The following is a 13,624-nucleotide window of genomic DNA, read 5'->3' as shown; positions in this document are numbered from 1 at the left end:
ATTTCAGCATATGAATTTGGTTCTGGGTTGGGGGCAGGGAAGGGACACAAACATTCGGATCATCTCAGGAGACAACAGTTAAACCCAGACTTCTCTCTAAAATCTATTTGCTATCTTTGTTCATTTTTTTTTCTTTTTTTTTTAAGCTCCATGTTACATATGTTGACATTTGATCTTTCTTCATTTTTACATAATCTGTCACCTTATTGATACTTCTACCATCAGTATTACCTCTATGAAAGAAGAGTGGCTCTTAGTAGATTTACAGTGACTGTCAACTCACCTGTGGGTTCTTCCAGTGGAGAAGTCTGAGCTGTCAATCAAAAGAAACGTTTCCTGGTTCTGACTCCTGTTACTTCCCTCTCCTTTTCCTTGCTTTCATCTGGATCCAAGCATTCCTGTAGAGCAGCCCCGTGGACTTCTGGGAGACAGGCTTCACAAACATACCTGCAGGGGTAGTAAGGTCTCAGGTGTGTGTGTTCTGCCCCGTCTCTTCTTCCTTCCAGTGGAGAGTTTTTGCCTGTGAACCCTCCATTCTGCCTGGGGCCTCTCTGAGCTGACTTCCCTCTTTCCCAGACAAGCAGAGTTGCTTCCCAGGTGAGCACAATATTTCTCCTTTCCTCAGTAGATTTTTTCCTTGTTGACACGGCAGTGCTTTGATTTCTGTGACTTTTTTGCTTGTTAAAAGACAGGCCTGTCCTCTTTTCATAGAGGCCACAGTTTAGTTCAGACTGGATTTAGAATCCACCAAATGTTGATCACCAGCAACTATAGCACCTCTAGTCAGTTTTCTGGAGGTGCTGTTCTGAAGTACTTGTGTTAACTATGTACTCTTCTGGAACCTTCTAAGAACAGAGTATCATTTATTTCTTTTCTTTTCTTTTATTGAGCCAGGGTCTTGCTTTGTCACTCAGACTAGAATGCAGTGGTGCAGTAATGACTCACTGCAGACTCGACCTCCTGAGCTCACGAAGTCTTCCCACCTCAGCCTGTAAAGTAGCTGGGACTACAGGTGCATGCCACCACACCCAGCTAATATTTGCATTTTTTGTATAGATTGGGGTCTCACTTTGTTGCCCAGGCTGGTCTCAAACACCAGGGCTCAAGTGATCTGCCTGCCTCTGCCTCCCAAAGTGCTGGGATTCCAGCTGTAAGCCACCACACCTGGCCTAAGTAGCATTTTCTTAAATGAGAGAAATGCTGTTTTCAGATGGGCTAGTTACAAATTGCTCCTGTACCACCTGGTTTTTTTCCCCAGGGAGTGCAAGGGAGTTACCAGACTCCAAGATACTTGGTAAGCCTTTTTATGATCCTTCTGATATAAAGTGAATTCCTGCTACAAAACTCTTGAGATTGTGGCTTTGGTGACTCCATTTCCAAATCAGAATAGGCACCAATCAGGAACAAGATTCAATTAAGATTACGCGATCCCTGTGACATTTATATATATTTCAGTTACCAATACTTTCTATTCACTCAAGTGATTGCTGCTTCATCTTCAGCTCTCCTAACCTGACAGCTGACTAATGCAATCATGTGAGTTCTTTGTGGCTTACCGACCATTGGCGCTCCTCAGTCTGCTGTCACTGTAGGCTCTTGTGATATGGAAGTACCTTACGCCCATTTATTCTTGGACATGTCCGTACTTGAGCTACAGCACTGTCTCCCCGACTTCGGTGGAATGTTACTGCCTTATCATGTGGTCTTGATGTGTATTAGCCTCCCACCTTGGACACAAGGCAGTATTTTCTCCTGGATAACTTGCTTGAGGCCATGAAGCCTGTTGTGATAAAAGAGGTTACATTATGGAAGTGGGTGCCCCTGAGAGGGAAGTCTTAGGTTTGGAAAGAACTCTGGCAGGAACCTAGGTGGGATTCTGTACAGAATCCTCATGTGACCTTCAAAAAAAAATCATACATTTTCCCTTCTGCAACTTGGTAGGGACTGAGAACTTTGCTGTGGTGGAGGAGGTTAGATTGTGGAGGTGGGTGCTTCAAATAGCATTTGCAAGGTGATGTCTCATCTAATTTCCCTTGCTGAGAGCAACTTGAAGTCTAACTTTTGTTAGAGCTTTATTGCCTTTCAAATTAAGAGGTTATTACATTTAAATTTTATTGCAAAGCTACCAACATACCATGTCAGAGAGGTTTTTGCAGATCTGTTAGGCGTAAGCTGGATTTGATTCATTAAGCTTTCAATTTTCTCTAAGGCTGTGTTCAAGTGTTTGTGGAAGCATTCATAACCTTTTTAGGGCGGGGGGTGGGGGAGTCTGTTCTAAAGAGGAAGGTACAGTAAAGTCATACTAAGACATCTGGGGGCCTCATGGGTGAGTTTGCATATTTCACCCCTAAGGAGTTTTTACTTTGCCAGTTATAGTTTCTTTTTTAAAATGTGTTCAAGGATACATCTTCTGGATCAGAGCACAGTACAAAGATAAACAGTATGGAATAAGCAGCTTGGTGGGATAATGCAAGAAGCATTAGGTTGAGTGGATTGAGAGCCAAAGACTGGCTCCCAGCTCCCAGCCTCTGCCCCATGTAGCTGAATGAACTGCATGCAAGCTACCAGCCTTTAATAACAAATGCCTTAATCTCTTAAAACCCCCGTTTCCTCATTTCTCTTATGAAGGTCTTTGAGATTATGCACATGACAAAGTCAATTGACTGGCCGAATGCAGAATATTACTGTTGGTTTTGTTATAATAATATTCGCAACCTGAATAATGGTAAAAATGGAAGTGGGCAGGGCTTTGGCTCACTCCAAAATTTGGAAGGTGAACTGAGGAAGATCTGCATTGACATCCCTTTCCCCTGTATGTCCAGGGGCTTCCAGTGCTCAAGGCAGCCTCCATCAGTGTTGGGCCAGGCTTGGCGTTCCCATGTGCTGTGGCTGAGATAGGCCTTTGTGAAGTGTATGCCAATATCAAAGGCTAATTCCCAGATGGCTAAGTGGCCACTGAATTTTTGTTGCTCTTAGGGGTCTAGAAGCAACATGGACTGGACTTGGACATGAGGGAACTGGATGCGGTAATCCATATGAAAGAACTCATAGATTCTTGAGTTTATCAGACCCAATAGCTAGTGCAAAACTGATGAACAGAAGGTCAGGCAGAGGCACATCATAGAATCTAGTATTTAGGATTGAATGCCCCATAGCTAAGACTGTGTTTACATAAAGCACTGGGGCTCCTGGAAGTATTGTCTCATCAGTGTTGTCAATGAGTCCAGTGGAGTAATGAAGGACAGTGCAGAATCTCCAGGCATGGGGCATTGGGAGAGCTATTAGCACTGAAGAACTGCCCATGACTTGCCACAGAATGCCCTGAGCTAGACATAAGTGAATAATGGCAAGAAACAATAAACCTAATGTAATGGATGTCCAAAATGAGGTCACAGCACAGAAACAATAGCTTAAGTAAGTCCCAAAGTGCATTATCAAGCCTCGGGAAGAGCTATGGGCTGACTTCTGGGGGAAATATGGGAGCAAATACTAGCTGACAGTACAGTTAGAAATGCAAGGAACAACCTGCAGCATTTCCAAATAGATCTTTATTGCCACTCAAAAGCAACCTTTATTTGAAAGCATAGATTTGTTTTGATGTTGGTTGGTTGGTCTTCATTCATGACTACACATATTCTAACATCACAATTTCACCATCTCAGTAGGAAAAAGGTTCACAACCAATGTACAGGCATATTTCAGGGAACATCCTAAAATTGAAATTTTAAAATAAAACAGTCAGAGTTATCATGGAAGGAAGGTCATCGTAAGTGGAACGTGTCAATGAGAGGAAATGCTTTATGGTAAAAATACACTGATTAGAGAGGAAGGCTGAGTATAACTGTGGGCAGAGATTTACAAATGTGGAAATCAATGAATCCACAGGCGGTAATGTGCTGGTAAATGTTCGATAACCAGATTTCTGGGAGTGTGGGGGAGCCCTAATTTCTAGCCTTTGTTGATTTCTGAGGTATCAGTATTCCCATGGTAACCAATTTCCACCGTACAGATACAATAGACGTGACTAACCCCAAGAGCATAGATAATAGTAAAATATAGTAAAATAATTAGGAAGTGATGGGTTTTGAATATTTGTTACCTTTGTTTATAATATAATTTAATTATAACGTTATATAATTTTTAATTAATGGTCTGTTTTTAACAACCAACTCACAAAATTCCTAAAAATGTGACAGTCATCTCTTTTGAGCTAGTATGAACTAGCTCCAGCACACCACTGACTATCAGTAAAGGGACATCGGAGCATCTTTAGGGAAAGATGAGAAAGGGACCAGACGCAGTGGCTCATCCTAAATATTAGATTCTATGATGTGCCTCTCAAGCAATCTACTTGCCTCAGCCTCCTAAGTCGCTTGAGTTCAAGAGGTCAAGACCAGCCTGGGCAACATGGTGAAAACTTATCTCTACCAGAAATACAAAACAATTAGCTGGGCATGGTGGTGCTGGCCTGTGGTCTCAGCTACTCAGAGGCTGAGATAGGAAGAGAGGTTGAGCCTAAGAGGCAGAGGTGGCAGTGAGCTGATACTGCACCACTGCACTCCAGCCTGGGTGACAGAGTGACACTCTGTCTCAAAAAGAGATAAAAAAGAGAGAGAAAGGAATAGCCGTGAAATGTTTTGTTACTTATGAGGAAAAGATAAAGGTGAATTTAGATTTTTTTCATGTATGTTAATACATAACTGTAGAATGATTTTACTCAGATAATGCTCATTACTGATCATCTTTTGTCCCATAGGCATGAGAAATGCTTTGTATTACAGCTCATCTGCCACAGATTTACCATGCACATTAAAAAATCGTATAATGAAGAATGTTTTACACCTAGTGTTGCCCAACTTTTCGACTGTAAAACTTTTTGTCCCCCACAGAATACTTAATATCTCATGGCAAATAGATCAAGAAAATGCTCGGTGGATTACCTGTCTAAGTATCCTGTCCCTCAACCTTTGTTATTAATGACTTCAGACACTTTATAGTGTGTTGATCAAATATTTCGTACCATAGAAGACAGGCTAAGTCAGTGATTCTCAAATTTGACCACACATCAGATACCTCTGGAAGCTTCTTAAAAGACCTATTGAGGGCCGAGTATGGTGGCTCACACCTGTAATTCCAGCACTTTGGGAGGCCAAGGCAGCAGATCACCTGAGGTCAGGAGTTCAAGATCAGCCTGACCAACATGGAGAAACCTGGTCTCTATTAAAAATACAAAATTGCTAGGCATGGTGGCACTTGGCTGTAATCCCAGCTACTCAGGAGGCTGAAGCAGGAGAATTGCTTTAACCTGGGAGATGGAAGTTGCAGTGAGCCGAGATCACACCATTGCGCTCCAGCCTGGGCAATGAGAGAAATCCTGTGTCAAAAAACAAACAAAAAACAAGACCCACTGAATTAGAATCTTCAGAGTTGGGGCCTAGGAAGATCTCTCTTTAAAATGTTCTTCTCATCTTTCAACTGTGAACATAAAATAAAATCTTCAAAAAAGTTCTTTCCATCAGACAAAGTTCTACCCACAAGATTTTTGGCAATACTTTTCCTAGTAACTCATCAATGTGCTTTGAAAGAGTACAAATTGATTGATTATTGATTGAGAAAGAGTCTTGCTCGGGAGTCCAGGCTGGAGAGCAGCAGTGCAATGACAGCTTACTACAGCCTTTCCTCCCTGGTTCAAACTACCCTCCCACCTCAGCCTCCTAAGTAGCTGGAGCTAAAGGCATATATTACCATGCTAATTTTAGAACAAATTTTGTAGAGATGAGGTCTCCCTATGTTGTTCTGGTTGGTCTTGAACTCCTGGGCTCAAGAGATCCTCCTACCTCAGCTTCCCAAGTTGCTGAGATTACAGGCATGTGCCACCGCACTTGACTGAGTGTAAATTTGTGAGCATGTAGTGTGACTGTTATTAAGTTGTGAATTCAGGAGATTTTACGTGTAAGAACTTATCAATATTTTAAGATTATATGTTTGAAAATCTCTTTTAAATAATATATTTTTTAAAATTTTTTCATAGAGACAGGGGTCACTATATTGTCCAAACTGGTTTTGAACTCCTGGGCTCAAGTGATTCTCCTGCCTCGGCCTCCTAAAGCGCTGCAATTACAGGCACGAGCCACCAAGCTCAGCCAGAAATCCTCTGTCAAAAAACGTTTTGCCACTAAATTCTAAACTGAAGTCCTCAATTCTCTAGGAATAATTACAACTACATGGCTTTTTAGATATTCTGTACAAATTGTTTTTATTGAATAATAAAAAATAAAATTTCAATCATGAAGGAAATAGTTAATACAGAATAACATAAAACCTTATATGTGTTTGTTCAAATATTTACCAAATTCCTACCATGTTCTAGGGACTATGTATCAATTTTTTTTTTAAATGAGCTATTGGGAAAAAGATTAGAGAGACGTGTGTTAACATTTGTGCATGGAAAAAGGCTCAGATCACAATACAAGGAGCTACAGCCTGGGTGATTGTCAAATCCAAGGAAGTCTGGTTTGCAGAAGAGAACAGGTGACAGTTTCACTGAGGTGTAACTGTATAATCATCAGTCCTGAATCATCATATTTAGTTGTGGGCATCACTATTCGAGGCATTCAGAATAAGTACACTGTATGTAGAGGTTATGCCCAAGATGATATGCAGAGATTAAAGATGGACTGATAAAGAAGCTTTGAAGAAGCTCATTGGTTATTGTGGAAAAGAGAAAACTTGGGAGATGTAGTTATATTCCAAGATCTAAATGACCTTCATGTTCACGTTGAAGAGGGCTTAAGTGGGAGAGCCAGGGTCTGAAGTATAAAGTTGCAGTGAACACTCATACCATGATATTCAAGGTATTCATTTCAATACAACGTACAATGTAAGGCAGAATTACCTCGTGATTATAGCTCTCTACAAATAGAACGCGTCTTAGTTCTCAGTTACTTGGAAGTCTTAAGCCGAGGCTGAATGAGCACTGAAGGACATGTTACATAAGGAATTTAAGTATCCATTATGAGAATTGGGTTACTTAATGCCTGAACTTCCTCCCAACCTTAAGCCTGTGTGTTTCTGCTATCCATGCATGAAACACACACTTGTGTCATGGCTAAAAAACGCAAATGTCACCTAAAACATCTGCAGCCTGAGCCTGCTGTGATGGCTCATGCCTATAATCCCAGCACTTTGAGAGGCCAAAGCAGTGGATTGCGTGAGCTCAGGAGTTTGAGACCAGTCTAGGCAACACAGTGAAATCCCGTATTTATCAAAAATACAGCCAGGCATGGTGGCTCACACCTGTAACCCCAGCACTGTGGGAGGCCGAGGTGGGCAGATCATGAGGTCAGGAGTTCAAGACCAGCCTGGCCAACATGGTGAAAAACCATCTCTACTCATGATACAAAAAAATAGTGGAGCGTGGTGGTGCACACCTGTAATCCCAGCTACTGGGAGGCTGAGGCAGGAAAATCACTTGAACTGGGGAGGTGGAGGTTGCAGTGAGCTGAGATTGCATCATTGCACTCCAGCCTGGGCAATAGGGTGAGACTCTGTCTCAAAAATAAAAGAAAAAAATTAGCTGGGGTGTGGTAGTACACACCTGTGGTCCCAGCTACATGGGAGGCTGAGAAGAAAGGATCACTTTGGCCTGGGAGGTCAAGGCTGCAGTGAGCCATGATTGTGCCACTGCACTCCAGCCTGGGGGACAGAGTGAGATCCTGCCTCAACAACAACAACGACAAATCTGCAGCATGGATGTACACTGATTCTTCAAACAAATAGGCTATTTGGATAATAGTTTATATTATAGGACATTTCTGATCATTCCATAAGCCATAGTGAAAATACGTTCAGGGATAATGTTTAATTTCACAAAGTTTGCATTTTATACCAAAGAGATATACTTACAGGATGTACCTGCTACAAAAGTATAACACAACATTTGCGGTAGCAATTCACAAACAGAAGGTAATTACATGAACTTACCAATGTTGCCTTCATCTTTAAATATACACACTTAGAAGACAAAGACAAAATGTTTCTCTATTTTATACTGAAACCATGGATTAAGTCACATCTGTTCATACAGTTATAATGGACTACAACTGTCACTTTAAGGTAGAAAATTGGTAGCATACATGTTATCAAGCTTTAATACCAGCATTAGAATAGACTTTTATAATTAAGTTTATTCTTTCCCTTCAATATATGTTTATTATGAAACATTTAGAGGAATTCCAGTGTCAAAGGTGAATAAATTACCCATTGCGTCATCGTCCAGAGACATTACTGAGAATACCTTGGTGCATTTCCTTCCTGTCTCTTTCAGCTGTACGTATTTTGTGTTTGTTTGTTGTACATACTTATGACCATATTGTATCTATATTTCATACCCTGCTTCTAAGGCACAAGCAATGTCCTCTGTTTTAACAAATGTTTGATTACATAGTAATCCACGTGGTAGATTCACTATCGTTTTTGTGTTTACAGTGTAGGATATCTGAGTTCTCTTATAGTGAGTTCTATACTTTGAATATTGTGGTATGAATTGTCTTTATTGTCTAGACTCTGCAGAGTTTTAGGAAACTGACTTCCAGGCCAAATGTATAGCTATTAAAAAAGTAGGCCAAATACAATGGTTCACACCTGTAATTCTAGCACTTTGGGAGGCTGAGGCTGGTGTATCACTTCAGGCCAGATGTTCAAGATTAGCCTGGCCAACATGGCGAACCCCATCTCTACTAAAAATACAAAAATTAGCCAGGTGTGTTGTCACATGCCTATAATCCCAGCTACTTGGGAGGCAGAGGTAGGAGAATCGCTTGAACCCTGGAGGCGGAGGTTGTAGTAAGCCAAGATTGCACCTCTGTACTGGTCAGCAGAGTGAAACTCCAACTCAAAAAAAAAAAAGTATGTTAAAAACTGACAGCTGCTTGTATCTTTCCCTGTAGAGCCCTTGCAATTGCTTTAGGTCAGATGGCATAGCTATGGTGGGTTTGCCAAAATTCTAAACCATAATCATTTTTAATCAGGGACCTCTCCTCTTACCCTTGTGTTCATGGACTTTCCTGGACACCCCTCGGTCTAACCACCTAGAAGAGAAAAGAAGCTGAAAAGAGCCAATTCTCATTTACTGTGTGTGTAGGGGGGAAGGGGGCTGGTGTTCATCTCGACTCCAAACATGCTTCATCAAGGAAAAGGGTAACTTTAAAATGTTTGTCCTTTAATCATTTAGTGTACTTTAAAAAGCTAGTTTGCAGTAACCCATGGCTAGGTCCTGTTGGCTTCCTCCTGCTGGTGAGATTGTGAGTACCTTTAGTACCTCTCAGCTCAGATCCAAAGCAGAACACTTCCAAGACAAACAGACTGCCTAGAACCTTACCAGGAAACTCCAGAGGGAGTTTTCCACCTGTTTGTGCCTGAGCTGAACTCAGTTCTGCAGGAAACTATAGTTTGTACATCTTATATGTGGCCAGGTGTTGAAGTTCTGGCTAGAGGCTCACGCTAAAGAAAACTTGGATGATAGCATGTGGATTAGGGAATGGTGTCCTATGGGATCCTCTTGGATAGGATGTATTTGGGAGACAAAGGACCAGGTGGAAGTAGTTGGGATGAATCTATCTGTAAGCTACTTACATATTTAACCAACTGTTGCCTGACAAATGTAGATCAGGATAACTGAGATCATTGTGAAACACCTTTCTTCCAGAGTTAAGGGTGAGTGACAGCATTCATGATATGGCAAGCATTGACTTCTTGACTCTTCAATGCTTGCCATATCATGAATGGTTTTAAGCCAGAGAGATTTATTCATTCATGCATTAATTCCACAAATTATGTGGCTGGTGTATGGCCATGAATTACATACTTCCTATGCTCAAATAACTCAGTGTAGTAACAGACAAATATTTAGATAATTTAAGCATAGTCTATAAAGACAGAAGTGCATTGGATTTTATGAGAATATTGAGTAAGGATGCCCAGCCCAGCTTAAGGTGGGTAGGAAATGGGGAACAATGTCAGAGAAACCTTCCTGGAGGATGTTACATCTGAATTAGTTTTGAAAGAACAGTAGTTTGACTGGCTGAGAAAGGAAGAAGGACGGGTGTGTGGGAGTGTTCGGGTAGGGATGGCAGGGTGTGTGGGAGTGGTGGGATGGGGGTAGCAGGGTATGTGGGACTGTTAGGACAGGGGTGGCAGGTGAGTGGATGGTGATGTTCAGGAAACAGACAGCATCAACCATGGTATGGAGGGGATATGGAATCAAGACTTGTGCTGGGGTTGGGCACAGTGGCTAATGCCTGTAATCCCAGCAGTTTGGGAGGCCAAGGTGGGTGGATCACAAGGTCAAGAGATCAAGACCATCCTGGCCAATATGGTGAAACCTCATCTCTCCTAAAAATACAAAAATTAGCTGGGTGTGGTGGCAGACACTTGTAGTCCCAGCTACTTGGGAGGCAGAAGCAGGAGAATCACTTGAACCTGGGAGGTAGAGGTTACAGTGAGCCAAAATCATGCCACTTCTCTCCAACCTGGTGAGAGTGTGAGACTCTGTCGCAAAAAAAAAGACTTGTGCCTGGAAGCACTATGTTTGAAATGCTAAATGGGCATCTGGAAATGTCACACAGGTAAGTAGAGGTGTGTGTCTGCAGTTTCAGGGTGAGGACACAGCTGGAAGATCTAAATTTAGCAGTCCCTGGTATATACATGGTACTATATGGTATTTACATGCGTGAGACTAAACGAAGTTGCTCGAAGAATGCGTAGTTACATAAGGGACCCCAGTACGGAGGCTGGGGAGACAGAACTAGTATTTATTTATTTGTTTGTTTGTTTGTTTATTTATTTAGAGATGGGGTTTTGCTCTGCTGTCCAGGCTGGAGTGCAGTAGCATGATCATGGCTCACTGCAGCCTCGACCTCCTGGTCTCAGGTGATACAGGTAGCTGGGACTACAGGCACATGCCACCACACCCAGCTAATTATATATATACATAATAGAGACAGGGTCTCCTTTTGTTGCCCTGGCTAGTCTCAAAATCCTGGGTTCAAGTGATCCTCCTACCTCAGATTCCCGAAGTGTTGGGATTACAGGTGTGAGCTACTAGGCTCGGACACCACTCTAATATTTAGAGGGTAGTCTAGAAGGAGGAGCCAGCAAAAGAAACCACAAGGAATGGCTAGACAGGTGGGTGGCTTGAGTGGAGTGGGGGGTGACCATTAAAGTGTCAAGGGAAAAAAATAGAGTCTCAAGAAGGAGGGATTGATGGATGATTTCGAATGGTGTTGGGAAATAGAGAATAATTAAAACAGAGATGTGACTATTGAATTTGGTAACACAGAGATCGTTAATGACCTTGACAGAGGCCATTTCAGTGCAGTGGTAAGTGGGGAGGAAGGTGGAGCCGTGTGTGGTAAGCACATGCCTGTAGTCCCATCTTCTAGGGAGGCTGAGACAGGAAGATCGCTTAAGCGCAGAAGTTTGAGGCTGCAGTAAGCTATGATCATGCCATTGCATTCCAGCCTGGGTGACAGAGCAAGACTCTGTCTTTTTTTTTTTTTTTTTGAGACGGAGTCTTGCTCTGTTGCCTACGCTGTAGTGCAATGGTGTGATCTCCGCTTACTGCAACCTCTGCCTCCCGGGTTCAAGCAATTCTTCTGCATCAGCCTCCCAAGTAGCTGGAACTACAGGCATGTGCCACCATGCCCAGGTAATTTTTTGTGTTTTTAGTAGAGACGGGGTTTCACCATGTTAGCCAGGATGGTCTCGATCTCCAGACCTCATGATCTGCCCACCTTGGCCTCCCAAAGTGCTAAGATTACAGGTGTGAGCCATTGCACCTGGCCAAGACCAACACTCTCTTTAATAGAAAAAAAAAAATTTTTTTTTTAAGAGGAAGATAGGCAGTGAGATGGACAAGAGCAACCCTTGACTGTGGCTCCTCTTTCTAAGGGCCATTCTGATGAAACAGAGGTGGTTTATGATCCTCTGACAGGGCTACCCAGTGCCTAAAAAGAACCAGATCACTTACACCAGGGTGCCAGGGCACACTGGCCCTTGATTATCAGGGCCATGTCAGCCCATTCCACAGGCATGTAGTACCCTCGAGGCTCCAAATCACGTTCTGAAAACAGCACCTGGAGAGTCTAGGATAGAACCACCAAAGAAGGGTTGAGCCAACGAACAGGAAAATAACTGAAGGCATATCCAGAGAAATACATTTATGAAAATACCAAAATTGAAGAAAATACATCATACAGTGCATTAAAGCTTTGTACCTGTTATATAGGTAGTCAAAAGATGACAGATAAAGGGTGGATTTTTGGTTTTGGCTAATTCATTTTGTACTTGTTATACAGGTAACCAAAAGATGACAGATAAAGGGTGGATTTTTGGTTTTGGTTAATTTATTCAGTTAATTCATTGGTTAATTCATTTCATGCAGGAATGGAGGAATGATCATGCAGTAGTGCAGTTGTACCTTTGGAGGAATTTCAGGTATTGTGTTACAGTTCCACTGTTTTAGAAATCAAGAATATGGTAGAAAGTGGAGATGGTGGGGGCTGGGCGCAGTGGCTCATGCCTGTAATCCTAGCACTTTGGGAGGCTGAGGCAGGTGAATCATGAGGTCAGGAGATGAGATCATCCTGCCTAACACAGTGAAACACCGTCTCTACTAAAAATACATAAAATTAGCTGGTTATGGTGGCGTGTGCCTGTAGTCCCAGCTACTAGGGAGGCTGAGGCATGAGAATCCCTTGAACCGGGGAGGCGTAGGTTGCAGTGAACTGAGATGGCGCCACTGCACTCCAGCCTGGGTGACACAGCGAGGCTCTGTCTCAAAAAAAAAAAGCGGCAATGGTGGAGAGGATGTATAAATACCTTAAACTCCCCCTTCTTGGTCTCCAAACGCCTTTCTCACTCCATTCAGCCTTAGGCCAAATTCTGGATGCTTTTGCAGGTGGTCTTCATGTGTAAAATGTGCATATCTATCTCCTAGGAGTATTGTGGAGATGGAATGAGATATGTAAAGTGTGCCGTATATAGCAACTGCATCATTAGAGCATCTTTCAGCAGAAGTGCACATCCCCTCTTAGCTGATGACTGGCATTTCCTGTTCATTTTTTTCCTTCTACCTCTTAACCTTACTGACGATGCTTTCAATACAAATCTAATAATAACGGCAACTAACATTTATCATGTGCTCAAATTAAGTCATTTCATCTCACCAACAATCCTATCAGGTAGGACTGTCATCTTCATCTGCTGAGCCTTGGAATCACATTAGACAGCCTGGCTTCAGAGCCCAGCTTTTTTTTTTGGTTTGGTTTAGATTTGAAAGGAATGCATTCTGTCGCCCAGGCTGACAGCTCACTGCAGTCTTGACCTGCTGGGCTCAAGCAGTTCTCCCACCGCAGCCTCCTGGTAGCTGAAACTATAGGCACGCCATCATACCTGGCTAATTAAAAAAAAAAAAAAAAATTATTTCTTTTTTTGGTAGAGATGGGTCTCCCTATGTTCTCCAGGCTGAACTTGGAACTCCTGGCCTCAAGTGATCCTCCCGCCTCTGGCTTCCAAAGTGCTGGCACTACAGGCCTGAGCCACCGCGCCCCACCCTGAGCCCAGC

The 13,624-nt window shown here is 42.5% G+C and overlaps 1 long non-coding RNA gene across 1 annotated transcript; it reads right to left on the bottom strand.

Moving 5' to 3' along the window:
- Positions 1-3,571: 3,571 nt before the first annotated feature.
- Positions 3,572-13,361, bottom strand: LOC118146745 (uncharacterized). The gene is made up of 5 exons (XR_013525498.1): positions 13,227-13,361; positions 12,880-12,993; positions 12,029-12,143; positions 9,046-9,089; positions 3,572-3,710 (listed from the first exon to the last, which is right to left on the bottom strand). It is a non-coding gene; the product is annotated as an uncharacterized LOC118146745 (long non-coding RNA).
- Between the last annotated feature and the right edge of the window lie 263 nt (positions 13,362-13,624).

The sequence above is a fragment of the Callithrix jacchus genome, chromosome 13, assembly GCF_049354715.1.
Source record: "Callithrix jacchus isolate 240 chromosome 13, calJac240_pri, whole genome shotgun sequence".
In the NCBI taxonomy this organism is placed as follows: Eukaryota; Metazoa; Chordata; class Mammalia; order Primates; family Cebidae; genus Callithrix; species Callithrix jacchus.
Note: the sequence above shows the minus strand (reverse complement) of the source record. Positions and strands in the feature narration are given on the sequence as shown.